This window comes from Pelobates fuscus, chromosome 5, assembly GCF_036172605.1.
Source record: "Pelobates fuscus isolate aPelFus1 chromosome 5, aPelFus1.pri, whole genome shotgun sequence".
NCBI classification, from domain to species: Eukaryota; Metazoa; Chordata; class Amphibia; order Anura; family Pelobatidae; genus Pelobates; species Pelobates fuscus.
In genome coordinates this window covers 6,614,341-6,635,025 of record NC_086321.1, presented here as the reverse complement: position 1 = coordinate 6,635,025, position 20,685 = coordinate 6,614,341, and positions in this window count along the sequence as shown.

Sequence of the window (20,685 nt, the reverse complement as noted above, 5' to 3'; positions counted from 1 at the left end):
ACGTTGGAGCTTATCATTACAACCCTTCAATTTCACCATTTCCTACCGACCCGGGAAACAGAATGGCAATGCGGACGGGTTGTCCAGACAAACGGACCTCAGCCCAGCATAACCAGCGGTCTGGACAGCCTTAGTCTGCCCCGAAAAGGGGTCAGACGGTGTCTGACAGAGTGTTCCACAAAAAGGGAGCACTGTTACAAAAACTGTTACAAAAACCTTATTGCACTGTGTACCTTTAAATGCTATTTTCGCCTTTCTGACTTATGTGCAGTCGTTGGTATGGTTCAGCACGAATCCTTTGTGTAAGCGTATAGGTGGCCGCCATTTCGGGACTTTGCACGTGTTCGCGGCCATCTTACGTACGAACAGCGGTGTTTGCCAGCAATCGTCTGGAACTAAAAACGGAAACGCACCCAGGCGAACACCGCTGAGACCTCCAGGATAGCATAACTTCGTGCTGGACCTACCGAACAGCCCACCGTTCGGTAGGACGATTACTCTCCGCATGGGGAGTACAGCGACCTCCAGGATAACTATGGATGACCATGGGTTCGTGGAGTTTTCCCGTACGAACGGAGACCGACCGCAAGGCCTAAACGTGTGGAACTATTTTCGGCCAGAAAGTCTGTGCGGTCGGTCAAAACTTTGAAAACCCCTAACTCCTGAACCGTTCATCCGAACGGGTTGGTTTTCGGATATGTTGCTCCCCTGAACAAGACCTGTAGATGTGTGGGAGGTACCCAATATGTGATTGGTGATTTTATGCCTCCCCCTGGGAGTATCCTGTTTACATGTAACCACAATAAAAAGCAGGCTGGTCAACCCAGTCCTCAGTTCTTACTTGACCCTCAAATCGCTGCTTTGACTCGTTTTGTGGGTAGAAAAGGTATCCTAGCTATGCTATAGCTAGTGGGATGATTCCACACTTACAGGACTCGTATGGAATACTATGGAACTCGGCTCTCCCCTCTTCAGCAACTAGGAATCCAGACAACTAAACGGTCCAGCTCTCAGCTAGCCTAAGGGTAACCGTAACAGTAACATTTTCCAAATTCTGTTGTAATTGTGATTCCAGAGGTTGGTAATCAGTTTTTTGTTGAAACTCTTTCACTAGTGTTCTTTTAAATTTTGATAGCCTGGGTCTGAGCACCCAACATATGTCGAAATCACTTAGATCCCATGAATATTGCCGAAACGCTACCGGGGTATAGTTTAGACCGACCACACACGAGGAGCCTGCCCAAAATAGTTCCACGAAATCAGGCTGTGCGGTCAGTCTATTTCGGGAATATGAAATACACAGTTTTATATACAAATCAGAGTTTGTGAATACATTTCCAGAGTATCTGTAGTTTGAATAATGTTTGAATAATGTTTTCACTGAATGCCGCTTTGTTCGTATAAATAGTGCCGAACATATTTGCGTATGGAAGTCTTAGCGGTTTTTGCGCCGAACACTGCTGTCTGCGTTCACACACATACGAACGACGACCAACGTCTTAGAATGTTGAGGTGCTTGAGGTTACAGAGGTGTCAGCAAGGATAATGGGGTCAACATGTGGAATACTCAGCACATGGGTGGTTGGTCGTTTGGTAAATTATTCTGTATTTGAACGGGGCACAGTTGAAATATGTAGTGGATGTATTTCACCGAAAAAACAGGTGAAGCTGTAGAATCTGGGGACAGGGAGGTCTGTCACACCTATTATATCAGCTTGTAGAATATATTTCTGTTACTTCCTCAAAGTATCTTGCTGGACATATAATTCCTTTTAGAGAACATATGTTTGTTGGTGCAACAGAACACTTGAATTAACAATTAAATCATACCCGACGAAGGTGCATGTTGTTCTGCACCAAAACGTGCGTCGGGCGTTCTTGCTTTTTGTTTTATCACCGGGCACTTTATTTTTCACTAATGGTTAGCATGTTGCTTTGATGGTTCACTTACTTTGATTTTTACTTCTGATCTTTCCTCCTATGTCTAGCAAGCTTAACAGGGAGAGAGGCTTTGATAGTTTAACTTTTTGACAGTCTTTTACTGGTAATAGCATTTTTCATCTTTCTCTAATCTGCTATATTGTATATACCTATTTGGCCACTTGGCCACCCAACAGACTTTATTTGACTAATTTAAACAGCCGTTCATGCCTCATACAGGCTGACATTACCTTGACTCTTAGGTCCATTTGGTGATATGTATACTGACTGACTACATAGCCTCTCTTTCCTCGCAGCAATCAATTGTTCTCACAGGGGCTGACGTGTGTTTGTACGTAGAGCCATATTTAATAAAGCTCCTTTTTATTGTGATACCAGCCTTGTGAGACTTTGTACAATAATTATTTTGAGATAGGAGGTTTAGCGTACAAGGTGTTTATTGTAGTCCAAGAAGTCTCGAAGAGACACCAAAGTACCATATATAGCAGCAAGTGAGATTACTGGCGCTTGTTCCTTATGTGTGCAACAGCTAAAACTTTCCCAAACCAGAGTCTCTACTTTCTGGCCGTTGATGCAAGTAAAACGGGGGATGTAGGGAAGCAGCACTTAACAATTTAATTTCTTGTGTGGGGTTCAATGGAGCCAATATAAGGGAGAGAACAAAATGGGACAGGAAAAAAAGCCTTCTGTATAGGTGAAACGTGTTAGTGTGTTACTTACGTTTTATTTGTTTAATATAATTAATCTACTTTGTACCCCTGAACCTTCATTGGACATATTTTTATTGGAGAAGCTGTATCTCACATTCCCGAGTGGGGGACAAACCACCTATGCTGTAAAGGACTGAGCAATCCCTATTTGCTCATCCATTGTGAGTATATCTCTCTCTTTATTTTATTTGTTTTAGTAATACAGAGAACACTATTCCTGTTCTTTTATATCCTATATATATCACTGGAGCATCATCCTGGATACACCACGTGGATTATTGGCACAAGGATACAATACCAGAGGAAATCAGGCCCATTCTAACATCCACAGACGGGGATTGCACTGTCCATACGCTGTGATCTGGAGCTGATCTTGAGCTCCAGAAAAGTGTGAGTGCAATATATTTTTTCCTTATATTCTGCCTCTGCTGTTATAGACATACTACACTATATTAGTAATCCTATAGAGATGTCCCGAATAGTTCGCCAGCAAATAGTTCCCAGCAAACATAGCTTGTTCTCGTTCGCTGCGGCGGGCGAACATATGCGATGTTCGGTCCGCCCCCTATTCGTCATCATTGAGTAAACTTTGACCCTGTACCTCACAGTCAGCAGACACATTCCAGCCAATCAGCAGCAGACCCTCCCTCCCAGACCCTCTCACCTCCTGGACAGCATCCATTTTAGATTCATTCGGAAGCTGCATTCTTAGTGAGAGGAGGGACAGTGTAGCTGCTGCTGATTTAATAGGAAAATTGATAGCAAGGCTAGTGTATTCAGTGTCCACTACAGTCCTGAAGGACTCTTCTGATCTCTGCTGTAAGGACAGCACCCCAAAAAGCCCTTTTTAGGGCTAGAACATCAGTCTGCTTTTTTTATTCCTGTGTAATCTAATTGCAGTTGCCTGCCTGCCAGCGTGTGTGTCAGGCTCATAGTGTATACTGTGCCCACTTGCCCAGTGCTACCACTTATATCTGGTGTCACAATAGCTTGCATTTAACAAAAAAAAAACTTTTTTGACTGTAACATAATAGCAGTCAGTTGCCTTCACACGTGTGCGTTTCAGGGCCTGCCAGGGCACAGTGTCACACCAGTGCAACTCATATCTGGTGTAACAGTAGTGTACATTAAAAAAAAACTAGAAATTTGACTGTGAAATAATAGCAGTCAGTTTCCTTCACACGTGTGCGTTTTAGGGCCTGCCAGGGCACAGTGTCACACCAGTGCAACTCATATCTGGTGTAACAGTAGTGTACATTTAAAAAAAAACTAGAAAATTGACTGTGAAATAATAGCAGTCAGTTTCCTTCACATGTGTGCGTTTCAAGGCCTGCCAGGGCACAGTGTCACACCAGTGCAACTCATATCTGGTGTAACAGTAGTGTACATTAAAAAAAAAACTAGAAATTTGACTGTGAAATAATAGCAGTCAGTTTCCTTCACACGTGTGCATTTCAGGGCCTGCCAGGGCACAGTGTCACACCAGTGCAACTCATATCTGGTGTAACAGTAGTGTTCATTTAAAAAATTTTTTTTTGACTATAATAGATTGAATAGCAGTTAGTTGTCTGCAAGCGTGTGTGTCAGGCCTACAGCGTCTACTCTGCCAACTTCTGCCAGTGCACAGTGCCACTCATATCTGTTGTCACAGTAGCTTGCATGCATAGTACCACTAATCGGAAAAAAAATGACAGGCAGAGGCAGGCCACCCCGCAGGGGCCGTCGTGGTCGTGGTGCTGTGATTCCCTTTGGCCCTAGAATAATGCCCAGTGTTCAGAGGCCACGTACCCTGAACTCGAAAAGTTCTGAGGACATAGTTGACTGGCTAACACAGGACACACAATCTTGTACAGCTTCCGCTCGGAACCTTTATGCACCATCCTCCTCCAGCTTAGCTTCGGGCACCTCTCAAGTTACCACTCGCCCGCCTGCCGCCACCACCAACACTAGCACCACAGCTGCTTCACTTAATCTGTCAGAGGAGTTATTTACACATCAGTTGGAAGAAATGAGTGATGCGCAACCATTATTGCCAGAGGATGGAGATATGTCTCAGTCAGGCAGCATTACACACATGGACGTACGGTGTGATGATGATGATGTTGTACCCGCTGCTGCTTCCTTTGCTGAGTTGTCAGATACAAGTGAAGCGGTTGATGATGACGATGCGTCCGTGGATGTCACGTGGGTGCCCGCTAGAAGAGAAGAAGAACAGGGGGAAAGTTCAGATGGGGAGACAGAGAGGAGGAGGAGACGAGTTGGAAGCAGGGGGAGGTCGTCGCAAGGAGCTAGTGGCACAGTCAGACAGCGTGCATCGGCACATGGGGTCAGCCAGACAGCACGCCAATCAACGCATGCTGTTGCCACCACCAGAATGCCGTCATTGCAGAGCTCAGCAGTGTGGCATTTTTTGTGTGTGTCTGCCTCTGACAACAGCGATGCCATTTGCAAAATAAACTGAGTCGTGGGAAGTTCAACACCCACCTAGGTACAACTGCTTTGCGAAGGCACATGATCACACATCACAAACACCTATGGGATCAACACATGAGTACAAGCAGCACACAAACTCAAAGCCGCCATCCTCCTCCTGGTCCAGCATCTTCAGCCACGTCAACCACTGCTGTCTTCCTTGCCCCCTCTCAACCATCCGCCACTCTGTCTCTCGCCTTGAGCAGTTACTGCTCATCTGCCCACAGTCAGGTGTCTGTCAAGGACATGTTTGAGCGTAAGAAGCCAATGTCACAAAGTCACCCCCTTGCCCGGCATCTGACAGCTGGCTTGTCTAAACTCTTAGCCCGCCAGCTTTTACCTTGGTGGAGTCTGAGGCGTTCCAAAAATTTGTAGCTATTGGGACACCGCAGTGGAAGGTACCCGGACGAAATTTCTTTTCACAAAAGGCAATCCCCAACCTGTACTCGATTGTGCAAAAGGAAGTAATGGCATGTCTGGCACACAGTGTTGGGGCAAGGCTCCATCTAAACCACTGATACCTGGTCTGCAAAGCATGGTCAGGGCAGGTATATCACCTACACTGCGCATTGGGTAAACCTGCTGACGGCTGCCAAGCATGGAATGCGTGGCTCTGCAGAGGAGTTAGTGACACCGCCATGACTTGCAGTCAGGCCTGCTGCCACCTCCTCTACTCCTCCTACTCCATCCTCTTTCATAACCTCCTCGGCTGCTGCGTCTTGAGTCCTCTTCTGCTGCTGCGTCTTGCTCCACATCCACGGCACCCCCCAGCTCCCCAGGTACTATTCCACATCCCGGATACGGCAGTGTAACGCCGTCTTGGGGTTGACTTGCCGAGAGTCACACAGGACCAGCACTCCTGTCTGCCCTGAACGCACAGGTGGTTCAGTGGCTGACTCCGCACCAACTGGAGATCGGCAAAGTGGTTTGTGACAACGGAAGAAATTTGTTGGCGGCATTGAATTTGGGCAAGTTGACACATGTGCCGTGCATGGCACATGTGTGTAATCTGATCGTACAACGCTTTGTGCATAAGTACCCAGGCTTACAGGGTGTCCTGAAGCAGGCCAGGAAGGTGTGTGGCCATTTCAGGCATTCCTACATGGCCATGGCGCACTTTTAAGATATCCAGCGGCGAAACAACATGCCAGTGAGGCGCTTGATTTGCGACAGCCCGACACATTGGAATTCAACACTCCTAATGTTCGACCGCCTGCTCCAACAAGAAAAAGCCGTTAACGACTATTTGTATGACCGGGGTGCTATGACAGCCTCTGCGGAGCTGGGAGTTTTTTTTCCACGTTACTGGACGCTCATGCGCAATGCCTGTAGGCTCATGCGTCCTTTTAAGGAGGTGACAAACCTAGTCAGTTTGACAAACCGAAGGCACCATCAGTGACATCATACCATTTGTTTTCTTCCTGGAGCGTGCCCTCTGAAGAGTGCTGGATCGGGCCGTAGTCTAGATGAACGTGAAGAGGAAGAGGAAGAGTTGTGGTCACCATCACCACCAGAAACAGCCTTATCACCATCGCTTGCTTGACCTGCGGCAACGCTGGAAGAGGATTCTGAGGAAGAGGAGTCAGAGGAGGAATGTGGCTTTGAGGAGGAGGAGGAAGACCAAACACAACAGGCATCCCAGGATGCTCGTTGTCACCTATCTGGTACCCGTGGTGTTGTACGTGGTTGGGGGGAAGAACATACCTTCAGTGAGATCACTGAGGACGAGGAACGGGACATGAGTAGCTCGGCATCCAACCTTGTGCAAATGGGGTCTTTCATGCTGTCGTGCCTGTTGAGGAACCCTCGTATAAAAAGGCTGAAGGAGAACGACCTGTACTGGGTGTCCACGCTACTAGTCCCCCGGTATAAGCAGAAAGTGCCTGAAATGTTACTGAATTACCGCAAGTCTGAAAGGATGCAGCAGTTCCAAAATAAATTAAAAAGTATGCTTTACATAGCGTATAAGGGTGATGTCACAGCACAACGGGAATCTAACAGGGGAAGAGGTGAAAGTAATCCTCCTCAGAGAACACAACGGGAATCTAACAGGGGAAGAGGTGAAAGTAATCCACCCTCAGAGAACAACTAGACCGACAGGTAGCAGACTACCTCGCCTTAACTGCAGATATCGACACACTGAGGAGCGATGAACCCCTTGACTACTGGGTGTGCAGGCTTGACCTGTGGCCTGAGCTATCCCAATTTGCGATAGAACTTCTGGCCTGCACTGCTTCAAGTGTCCTGTCAGAAAGGACCTTCAGTGCAGCAGGAGGTATTGTCACTGAGAAGAGAAGTCGCCTAGGTCAAAAAAGTCTAGATTACCTCACCTTTATTAAGATGAATGAGGGATGGATCCCGAAGGGACTGACAGTGGGCGATACTTTCGACTAAAAAAGTACTGATGAGGGGAATGTGACAGGGATTAAACTGATAAGAATAGTACTACTTAACACACCACTCCTATCTGGTGGCACATTAGATTGCACGCGCAGTGCCCCAAATTTGAAGTAGGAGGACCGACCAACCATCTTTTTCCCTCTCCCGGTTCCTAAAATCGATGCCATATACACGTCCCCTGATAGGGGACATAACAGGGATTAAACTGATAAGAATAGTGCTACTTAACACACCACTCCTATCTGGTGGCACATTAGATTACACGCGCAGTGCCCCAAATTTGAAGTAGGAGGACCAACCAAGCATCTTTTTCCATCTCCCGGTTGCTAAAATCAATGCCATATACACGTCCCCTGATAGGGGACGTAACAGGGATTAAACTGATTTGAATAGTACTACTTAACACACCACTCCTATCTGGTGGCACATTAGATTGCACGCGCAGTGCCCCAAATTTGAAGTAGGAGGACCAACCAAGCATCTTTTTCCATCTCCCGGTTCCTAAAATCGATGCCATATACACGTCCCCTAAAAGGGGACGTAACAGGGATTAAACTGATAGGAATAGTACTACTTAACACACCTTATAATAATGCAGAGAGAGGCAACGCAGAGAGAGGAGTCTGAAGAAGAGGAGTCAGAGGAGGAATGTGGCTTTGAGGAGGTGGAAGACCAAACACAGCAGGCGTCCCAGGGGGCTTGTTGTCACCTTTCGGGGACCCTTGGTGTTGTACGTGGCTGGGTGGAGGAAGAGACCTTCAATGACATCAGTGAGGACAAGGAACGGGACATGGCTAGCTTGGTATCCAACCTTGTGCAAATGGGGAGTTTGCGGTTGTGCAAATGGACTGTTTGCAGTTGTTTGCGGTGCGTTAAACGGGGAGTTTGGTCTGTCACTGTGAAGCGGGCGTAACCCTTACACTACCTGATCGATACAACATCATACCTGATGTTTTAAAGCACGTTATTCCAAACAATTTAGGAATGTTAGGTGATTTATGCCCTTTATGGATTAAAACCAGACTCTGCATCAACTATGTAATTTTCCATGGGAGTTTTGCCATTGATCCCCCTCTGGCATGCCACAGTCCAGGTGTTAGTCCCCTTGAAACAACTTTTCCATCACTATTATGGCCAGAAAGAGTCCCTGTGGGTTTTAAAATTCGCCTGCCTATTGAAGTCTATGGCGGTTCGCCCGGTTCGCCCGTTCACAACATTTGCAGAAATTCGCGTTCGCCGTTTGCGAACGGAAAATTTTATGTTCGCGACATCTCTATATTCCTGTCCCATTTTGTTTTCTCCCTTATATTGGCTCCATTGGACCCCACACAAGGAATTAAATTAAGCGCTTCTTCCCTACATCCCCCGTTTATTGTAGTGTATTGTATTTATTTATTTATTTTAATACTGTACTGCTGAATCTCAGAGGACATTTACTTTGCTACAGGTTAATTACTTTATATTTATATTTAGCAATACTACTATCTATATCTCCAGGAAGCATTGTATGCTTCCATGTGGTGAACCTGCATGCTCTGTTTTTGTTTTGTCTTTCTTGATTATCTAGGGTTATGCTCTGATAGACCCCCGGAGTCTATCTTTGGTTCCTAGGAGCACCTAGAATTGTGTCTATAGTTATTTCCCTTTGGTATCCTACCTCTATACTTATTTGTTATAGACATTAGATTATGGACCATCTGCATCACACAGATAGTTATCTGACTCTGTATACAGATAATGAATCTGTGAATAATGTTTTGAAGTAATCCGCCGCCAATCGTACACACATGCTATTCAACTGGACTGAGTACCCTTATTTATTGCGTGGTTGCCACCAAGAAAGTTAAACCATGTGTAATTTCCTGATTTCATTGAATATGTAGGGTGAATGTGAATGATCCTTGGAGCACTTTTTACATTGACATTATTTATGTTTAATATTGTACAGTTTATTTTGCACTTTGATAAAAAAAACAAAAAAAAAACATTACGCAATTTATTTTTGTGAGTTTGTGACAAACTGTTTGGGACACAATGCTTTAAACATAAATGTTTTCACTTTAAGAAATAAAAATGAAAAAAAAAATTAGTAAATAGTACAACTGGAATTAAGAGTATATATACCATACGAGTTAGCACAAACATGTTGTACCTATAAATAATTTACCTGTAGCACCTCTAATAAAGAAAGCACAGCATAGGTAATAATGCCCTTTTAGTTTGTTTTTCATTTTTTTCTATGTTGCAAGTTTGATCTCCAATCGCTAAGTTTATCTTGCAAAGCCACCACCCTATCTCAATAGGTGGAATCCTCACCTGGTTTGGGGACACCGATAGATAGAGGTCATGTATTCATTTACTAAGAAGGACCAAAATTGTGCAGTAACAAGGTTCTCTGATCTCCCCAATATTTACTTCCATGTACAGACTCTTACCGTGCTTAAGGGCAAACACTTGCCTTGCAGTGTTCCTTTTTTTAAATAATTTTTTGGGTTTTATGAAGAGATGCAAAGCAATATCCTGTGTCTAGTCGTACACTGTGATAAAGGTAGCAATGCTATTACATCACAGAAAAAATGTTTATATCATATGGAGTATACCGTGTACATGCAAGAGAATATTGATAATTTACAAAAAGTACAAATGACTACAGTTGAGCGGACACCTGGATGTTCGGGTTCGGCGGGTTTGGCCAAACTTTGAAAAAAAGTCCAGGTTCGGGATCAAACTTGACCCTGAATTTGACCCCGAACCCCATTGAAGTCAATGGGGACCCGAACTATAGGGCCTCAAAAAAAGTCCTTGAAAGGGCTAGAGGGCTGCAAAAGGAAGTAAAATAGGGGTAAGAGTAGGACAAATGCCCTGCAAACAAATGTGGATAGGGAAATCACTTAAAACAACATAAACTACATAAAAAAGCAGCCGCTTAGTAGATAACTCCCTAATTCCCACGGTATTAGGGAGCTATCTACCAAAAGGCTAAAAGACTATAATTGGTATTTCAGACAAATTTACTAATACTAAGTAAAGATGACTTAATATTAGTAAATTCAGACCCTACTCGCTATACCGCGAGTAGGGGTGTGTCTACTAAACAGTGAGCAGCCAGTGGCTCCTCACTGTAAAAAACAAACAAAAAAAAACTATTGCCCCCAACCCTGTGCGATGGGTGGGGGCCCTAAATAAGAATGTGGAGGGGGGGAACCTACTGTCCTTCCCCCCAGCCCCCACCCCTGAGCGGCGAGTGGGGGCCCTAAATAACAATAAGGGGGATCCTACTGTCCTCCCCCCAGCCCCCACCACTGTGTGGCGGGTGGGGGCCCTAATTAACAATAAGTTATTGGCGGTGTGTGGGGCCATAAATAAAAATTGCGGGGGGACCTAGTGTCCTCCCCCCAGCCCCCACCACTGAGCGGTGGGTGGGGGCCCTAAATAAAAGTTTAACCCCCCACCAGTCACCCCCTCCCCCCAAAAAAATAACCCCTACCTACCCCCCTCATCCTAAAAATAATGAGGGGGGAACCTTATCTAAATACCTGTAAAAAAAAAAAAAATAGACTTACCATTTGATGTCTTCTTTCTTCTAAACTCTTCTTTTTTCAGCCCCCAAAAAGGGCAAATAAAAATCCATAATAACCGCCGCACTTAAAAAAAATAAAAAAAAATAAAGAGCGCAAAAAAAAAAATCAATCTTCACCCATGGAGGGCTCCGTGCAGACTGAGCTCTGCAGGGCGGGGCAAGGCTTATAAAGCCTTGCCCCGCCCTGCAATTAGTATCAGAGCACTCTGATTGGTGGGTTTAAGCCATCCAATCAGAGTGCTCTGACAGGTAAATGAAGAGACCGACAGGTAAGTCTCTACATTTACCTGTCACAGCACTCTGATTGGTTGTCTTGAAATCCACCAATCAGAGTGCTCTGTGTCATTTTACACAGCGTGGGAACGTTCTTTGGAAGTTTCCCATATTAGCATCTATGGTATCCGATATGATCGATGTTACCATTAGATTACCATTAGGAGTCCAAGCTATGCTGATCTCTAACTACGTTGTTTATTTTACGACATAGAGTTTATACAATAACCTAGTGACCATCACACCTAGAGACTATTCAGCTGGGTGTGTTATGACCGTAGGTATTTGGGTTGGTGTTTTACTTCTTGGACATTGTGTTCTTTAAACTCCCCTTTAGCATACACTTGGGTGAATTAGTTGGAGTTTTTGTTGTATTTGTTTTGGTTTGTTCATACATTTCAAGAACCGGTGTGCATCTATTTTTAGATTGCGTCTATGTTAATGTACATGTGGCCCCTTTTTTTAAAAAACGGTGAGTTTGTATTCCTTTATCGACCCCCTGCTTATACCATGAGGTGCTTTAAATTTTGTCTGTGGCACTCTCTGTTTAACAGAAGATAATGAGAAGCAGATCCATCCCCTTTCTGTTTAACTTCTGGTATAGGACCAATGGGTGCTCCTAGAGGTGATTCAACTTCACGTTACTTGGTCTGTTAATCATAAAAATATTTTGAACTCACCACTCTATTATCTTCCTCTTTAAATAATTGTCGGTCACTACTGGGGTCAACATTACCCTTAGGGATATCACCCTTGACTTTACCCTGTCCGAGAGTATAACTCTGTGGGATCGTGGCTAGTTAGACTTTTTTGTATATCCCTCCCCTTACCTGGCAGAGACCATTGGGTGTTTTTTCTATTTTATGTTTATTTTATTTTTTCTTGTAAAACCCACCATACTTTTTCCATCCTCCGTAGGTTTTACAGTAGGAGGCAGTGCTTATCATTTTCACACCTACCCACTGGAGGATTAGCTAGCCACTGATTGGTTAACCTCCTCGGGAACGTCCCTTGATGATGTGTGTACTGCCGATTGGCTTCACCCTACTCCTGGGGTGTCTTTTGGATGATGTATGTGCTGATGATAGGCCTTATTTTGGAAGAAGGAGGGACTACTTCCCTTTAAAAACCGGGGGTATGTCAGACGCTACTTTGCCCTTGATAAAGGCGTATCTTCACGCCAAAATGCGCGTTGAGCATTTTGTGCCGATGAACCTTTCTTGTTTGATTTTATAGTGCACTTTCTAGGAACGGGGGAGCATGTAGGAAGCAGTGTATCTTCTAGCCTCAGATTAATGCAGGTAGACTGTAGATGGGGGGGGGGGCTGCCCTGAAGCAGCAGATTGTTAGGGGAGTATAGACATAGAAGATCGAGGGGACTACCCATCCTTTAGTTTACATTGTAATTAGCTATCTTCCTCCATTCATCATTCCCTCATATACTGGTTATTTAGTTAATACTAGGGAAGCTGCCTTTTAACAACAGTATAGGAGGAATACTTTCTAATCATATCATTCCTAACCATTTATGTGGCCTGTGATTACTCTGTGATCTGATCTATAGTAGTGTATATATAAATAATATTTTTCCCCCTCCTCGCCTCTGACCGGCATCTCTGTTCTGGTGGTCATTGGTGCCTCTCCGTGATGTGTCCACTATGATTAGATTAATAATTTTAATTATAACTTAAGCATACTCGTCTGTTGCAACATTTCTAATTCTTTGACTATATGTGTCTTCTTTGCTACTACAAAGATACTGTTGAGGGATACAGATTTGTTACGCTGAGGTTTACTTATTTTTCTATCATAAGTTCGGACTGATATCTAATTTTAGAGACTAATTTATCTGAGTACAGGACTTATTCCCCATCCGTCTCTACACATATCTCTTTTCTAAATTGTGTTCTATGTCTCACTACACACGATCGTGTATGTTTTTATGCATATAAGTGTTTCCGGTTCTCTATTAAGAATATCAAAAAGTTTTTTGTTTTTTTTACTGTTGCCATTACCTTTGCATGTAGTTACTTGGGGGTGATTTCAGTGTATCCTCTCTCTTGTTAAATAGGATCTTCCTCCCATTAGTCTCTATTAACAAATTTGTAGTTAGGGTTACGCCCTTAATTACCTCTTCAACCCACTGTGGGTCTCAGTCTGGGTATTTCCCATATCTGTAACTCATAATTGTCTTCTCCAAAGTCTAGCACCCCACCATCTTTAAACCTCACTGGCTGCCATTGGCATTTCAAAAACACTTTGAAGTGATTAACAAAGACTCATCACAATATAGGTTAACACATGACGTAACTTGCGCACCATACCAAATCCCTCTACACACTTAAATAACTGGAGGTTTCTAGTGTCACTCCAATGGCCATTCAAGGGTAAGCTCACCTGCCACCTGCCCCATGTGTTCCCTATCAATAAGTATGTAGGGGTCTCTCTCCATCTCATTAGATATTTTGCCTTATAGCTGAACACAGCAAGGTGAATTGTTAGTGATGTGGCAGGTGAGCTTACACTTTAATGTCCATTGGAGTATTACTGAAAACCTCCAGCTATTTAAATAAGCACAAGGATTTGGGGTAGTCGGCAAGTAACTTTTTACCTCTGATTTTTTGTATTAAACACTAAAATATCTAGTGATTGATAAATCACATTTTTGGTGGTTGCTTTTTCAGTAGATTTTTTTTATTATAGTTTATAAAATACAAGCTGAAAGCAATCCGTAGAAAACAGAGTGTGAAAGAGCTACTTTCCGACACAAGTGCTATGGATTCTTTCATCTTCTCACGGTTGGCCAACCATTTATTTACCTGGAGAATTGAACAATTCATAGACAGACCCTTGTTGACACAGCCGGTGAGGAAGGATAAACAAACCAACAAACAGAGTTTTTGGTGCAATTCGACAATTTATTGATAAAAGGACAGGGTTTACACAGGTACAGTTTCAATAGATCTCTATGAGTCAAGGGAGAAAAGATCCAGGTAGTATAAAGGCAATTTTATTGCACCCAAATGTCCAGCAACATTTAGAAGGTCTTTTTCAAACTCAAGCTTCAAGCTTCTAAGATCGAAGCGTTGCTGGATTTTTGCAGTAGTTCGCTATGAGTGGCACAGAATTAAAATAATACTAACAATTCATTGCTTAGTAACCAATCTTTCAACTGACAAAGCTCTGATGAATACCATGTTATTCTTGCCATGAGCGTTCAAGCGGGAGAGTTCAGGTGGAAATCACATTTTGGGAGGTAAGCCTTTTTGTAGATAAAATAACTTGTGCAAAGCTTTTGCGCCATAGGTGACAGGATTCATGTGATAAAGGCACTCGAATGTTTTCTTGTCGTCAGCTGTGAAACCCACGTCTTCTCGCTTTACAAAAGGATCCGTGCACAATGCAGGTAAAGAACAACTAACAAGTAGAAACATACAAAAAGAAAAACGGTGAAACAAAGCAATACAATAGACGATTGTTTTTGTATTGCACTTAAAGGACCACTCTAGTGCCAGGAAAGCATACTCGTTTTCCTGGCACTAGAGTGCCCTGAGGGTGCCCCCACCCTCAGGGACCCCCTCCCGCCCGGCTCTGGAAAGGGGTTAAAACTTACCTTTTTCCAGCGCTGGGCGGGGAGCTCTCCTCCTCCTCTCCGCCTCCGTTCCGCCCCGTTGGCTGAATGCGCACGCGCGGCAAGAGCTGCGGGCGCATTCAGCCGGTCACATAGGAAAGCATTCATAATGCTTTCCTATGGACGCTTGCGTGCTCTCACTGTGATTTTCACAGTGAGAATCACGCAAGCGCCTCTAGCGGCTGTCAGTGAGACAGCCACTAGAGGACTTGGGGGAAGGCTTAACTAATTGATAAACATAGCAGTTTCTCTGAAACTGCTATGTTTATAGAAAAATTAGTTAACCCTAGCTGGACCTGGCACCCAGACCACTTCATTAAGCTGAAGTGGTCTGGGTGCCTAGAGTGGTCCTTTAATACTACCACTGCCCTTCAAACAGATAATACAGATTATAATAAAAAACAATCACAGGTAGTTATTAATTATATCACCAGCTTCTATTTTTCAAAAAGCTTTATACTTCAAAATAAATATTGTCAATTAAGGACAAAATATCCGAGTGTGAATTATAGTGGGATTACAGAATTTTACAACTATCCTAAAGTTTGCAGTTTTGTGGTAATCTACTCGCAAATCATAAATCTGCAGAGGTGTCAGAGGAGAAAACTGGTTTCAATCCTGGAAATACAAAGTAGATGTTTAATTTGAGATAAACAATCGGCCCCAGAAAATAAAGGACAGATTTTAGGTAGGGTATTTTTTTTTGTTTTATTTAGTTTTTTATAAAAGACTGCCAAGGTCTCTGAATTCAGTTCCAATTTGAAGTTTGCCTTTAATCCATCCCTGTATTTGTCCAGCATTTAATGTTCCCATGTGGAGCAGTTAGACCGAGTTCTCCCAGCACTGATACATTACACTGCCACATTATCCAGTGAGATTAATTCCAACCTGACTGCAGTGAAAGGCTGAGAGTGCTGGGAATGGCCATAGGTTTAATCATTCATTCAACCACTAGAATGAGGTGTGGTGGTTATGGTGCTTATTGTGCCCTTTAATAGTATAACTCGTACTAACAATGCAGGGACCGGCTTATAATCACACTAACAAGCAAGCTGACACGTGAATGAGGCCAAACAAGTCTATGTACAGGTTTATGAGTTACCTATAAATATACTAACAGATGATCATCAATAAGTGATATATGTTATAAGCAAGCAAGGCCTCTTTAAATTGCACGTGGACTACTGATTGTGTCGGACCTGCTGTCTTTTTATGTATCATCCCTTATATCAATCACAAACATGTTTTAACCAATTACTAATAAATGAAGCATCCAGAGTGGAACTATCTGACTCCATTAGCTGGTCCCCCTGTCTCCACTTACTCAACGCTCACAAAGTTATTCTTTATATTAAACTCTCCGGATATACTTCTAACCAAATAACTTTGTCTTATCATTCTTTTGACCAAATAACGTCAGTGGCGTCTCTAGGATTCATTTTTAGGGGGAGGCACATGGTGGGCCAGGAACAAAAGTAGGGGGGCACATTTAACCCCGCCCTCACCGCAGTTTGACCACGCCTCTGCCGCATGTTAAGCCCCACCCCCGACACAATGTGTTTTTTTTTGTGTGTTTTATTAATAGTCCCTGGTGGAGCATTCATTATTTTCCACCCGGGATTATTAAAAAACAAACACATTTCCCTTGATACAGTGCCATAGTTGGCACTGTATCCATATACACAGTCTATATATATATACACACACACACACACACATACAGAGACACACAGACTGCTGAGTCCATACACACACACACACACACACAGACTGCTGAGTCCACACACACACACACACACACACACACAGACTGCTGAGTCCATACACACACACACACACACAGACTGCTGAGTCCATACACACACACACACACACACAGACTGCTGAGTCCATACACACACACACACACACACACACAGAGATTGCTGAGTCCATACACACACACACACACACACACACAGACTGCTGAGTCCATACACACACACACACACAGACTTCTGAGTCCATACACACACACAGACTGCTGAGTCCATACACACACACACACACACACAGACTGCTGAGTCCATACACACACACACACACACCGACTGTTGAGTCCATACACACACACACACACACACACAGACTGCTGAGTCCATACACACATACAGAGTCCATACACACACACACACACACAGACTGCTGAGTCCATACACACATACACACACACACACACAGACTGCTGAGTCCACACACACACACACACACACAGACTGCTGAGTCCATACACACACACACACACACAGACTGCTGAGTCCATACACACACACACACAGACTGCTGAGTCCATACACACACACACACACACACACACAGAGATTGCTGAGTCCATACACACACACACACACACAGACTGCTGAGTCCATACACACACACACACACACACAGACTGCTGAGTCCATACACACACACACACACACACACCGACTGTTGAGTCCATACACACACACACACACACACAGACTGCTGAGTCCATACACACATACAGAGTCCATACACACACACACACACACACACACAGACTGCTGAGTCCATACACACATACACACACACACAGACTGCTGAGTCCATACACACACACACACACAGACTGCTGAGTCCACACACACACACACAGACTGCTGAGTCCATACACAGACACACACACACACACACAGACTGCTGAGTCCATACACACACACACACACACACACACAGACTGCTGAGTCCACACACACACACACACACGCACACACAGATTGCTGAGTCCACACACACACACACACAGATTGCTGAGTCCACACACACACACACACACACACACAGACTGCTGAGTCCATACACACACACACACAGAGACTGCTGAGTCCATACACACAAACACACACACAGACTGCTGAGTCCATACACACACACACACACACAGACTGCTGAGTCCATACACACACACACACACACACACACACACAGACTGCTGAGTCCATACACACATACAGAGTCCATACACACACACACACACACACACAGACTGCTGAGTCCATACACACACACACACACACACACACACAGACTGCTGAGTCCATACACACACACACAGACACACACAGACTGCTGAGTCCATTCACACACAAGCTTCCTCACTAGCAGACAGACACACACACAATATTTCAAGCCTAACTGTCACTAGAGGCAGTTGCTGGGGGTCAGGCAGCCATCTTCCATCCTTTCCAGCAGCAGCATGGTCTGCTGCTTAACGGGGGGGGCAGGGCTAAGTTGCAGGAGGCGGAGCTTCAATTGGGGGCGGGGCCTGTGCCGGGGAGCCTGTCAGTGCTCCTCTGTCCTGCATTCCCTCAGGCTGTCACAGACTGTTACAGTCCGAGGGGATAGAATCTAAACTCATGGCCAGCAAGTTGCCGGCATTTGGGGGGGCACAAAGAGGGGGCACAGCATGATGTAGGGGGGCAATGGCCCCCTCTTCCCCCCCCCACCCCCAGCGATGCCACTGAATAACGTGTCTGATTCCACTCTGACTGGCTATTTTTAGCTAAGGTTTCATTCTAGTAAATGCTATGATATAAATAGAAGCAATCGATAACACTTCTTTGATGACTAAAAGGAAGACGTTAAGCACCAAAACCACAACATCCTAATGTTTTACATTGTCAGATAAGGACAGCATCCAGACACCAATAGGTGAAGAGATTGCCTTAGAATGTCCGTTTATTGGAGCAGGATTTTATATTGTAGTAAGGGTAGTGCCATATTAAAATGTAAGTAGAAACACCGGTTAGAAATGATAGATAATAATAACAGCAGTTAACTCACATAGTAAGTCCAGGTAGTGCACTTATTCCTTACATCAACCTGGGATTTGCAAGAAGGAAGATTCGGACAAAATGGGGGAGATTTACCAAGGGGTCATGTTCAGCTAAATATTACAAAGTACTAAAAGTAGGGCAATCACCATGGAAACCGGTGAAACCAGCCTGTAACGGATCACCTGGCACCCCGACTGGGTACCTCCGTTAATGGATGCTCCTAGCGCTTCCTGAGGACTCCAAGCACTCTGGCAGACACCACAATCACCGAATCCGAGAAACCTTTAAATTCTCCCAAGCATATGAATGCTGTAGACCATTGAATAGGAACCATACGAATAGGCTTGTACTCCTAGCAGTCAACTGGAACAGCATGCAATAAATCCTTCCCCCAATAATGAGACGACACATCACTTTGAGGGTAAAACAGGAACTCTGGACTGGCTCATCCAGCCTGGCTTTTATTTCCAACTCACACATACAGGCCACACCCAGGGGGAGGCATAAAAGAACCAATGACATAGATGTTACCTCCCACACATCCCCTCCCCTTAGTGTGACACATAATCCCATTATTCATACAGTTTAAAATATACTTTTACACAACTTTCATAACTTTAAAACCATACATCACATTCACATAAAAATACATATCCACAATCAATCCATTCAGGGGAACAACATATTAAAAAATGGCATGAATCAGACCAGGGGTTCAAAAGTTAGTAATAGTATATTTTAAACCCCTGTCAGCATTCCAGGTTTACAGGGCCTTCTCTGTGCTGGAGAAGTAATTCAATTATCTCCCAGCACAGAGACAGACTCCATTAAGCACATGGGGACACAAAGACAGTAAAACACTTTAAAATACATAAATTCACCTTTTACACATAACACACAGACATTTCACCTATCCCCAGATAGCTGGGATCTGCGCGCACAAAACTACCGAATAGCGCGCAGATCCTACTCACACAGTACAATTGCCATGGAGCTAAAGTCTTTCCCATAGTCTTTCATTATATGAATAGGCTCCCTGGTATAGCTATCTGGGGTATCACATTCCCATAAAGTCTGGTCCATAGTCCAAAGGCAAGAGGCGGGCAATCAGCCCCCTCCAAGGACACGTGGCGAGGTCGGTTTCGCCACAATCCCAAAAAGTCCCAATATGTCCATCGATGATTTTAAAAGGGCCAGTAGCAGCAATATAAAGTACAATATGCCCCAAATAACCCAGGGGCCATAGTCAGCAGGTAGGAGGCTAGCAAACAGGCTTCTCCAGGGCCCAGTGGCGAGGTTGGTTTCGCCACATTTCTCCCCTTTTCCAAACAGACTGACAGGGTACCTGACCTCTTGCCGGTCAGTGCCCTTGTTAGTCCAGCAGCCTACCCACAAGACAGAAACAGCAGTACAGCCCACCCGCAATAAATGGTTACTACACCTGGGTAAGGGAGAATCTTGTCCATGTCCAGGTGCCTTACCACGGCTGTGTGGGGGACTGGTAGGCTGCCTTGGTGGGTTGCTAAGGGGGCAGAGACCAGCGGTACTCTGTCCTGGTGCTAGCACTACCACGGGAGTAGTCTGGTTGGAGCCTGGTTGCTGGAGACCGACTGTCTCTTCTTTAGCTGCACAGCTCTGCTGCTGGAGACCGACTGTCTCCCCTTTGGATACATAGCTCCACTGTTGGAGGGGGAGACCGGCTGTCTCCCCTTTGGCTAAGCAGCCTTGTTGCTGGGGGACAGGACTGACTGTCCTTACACCCTGTGCTGTAGGTGCAGAGACCACAGTCCCATCTGCACAGTTGTGGGGCTTACAGTCTCCCCCTGGTACATTAAGCTG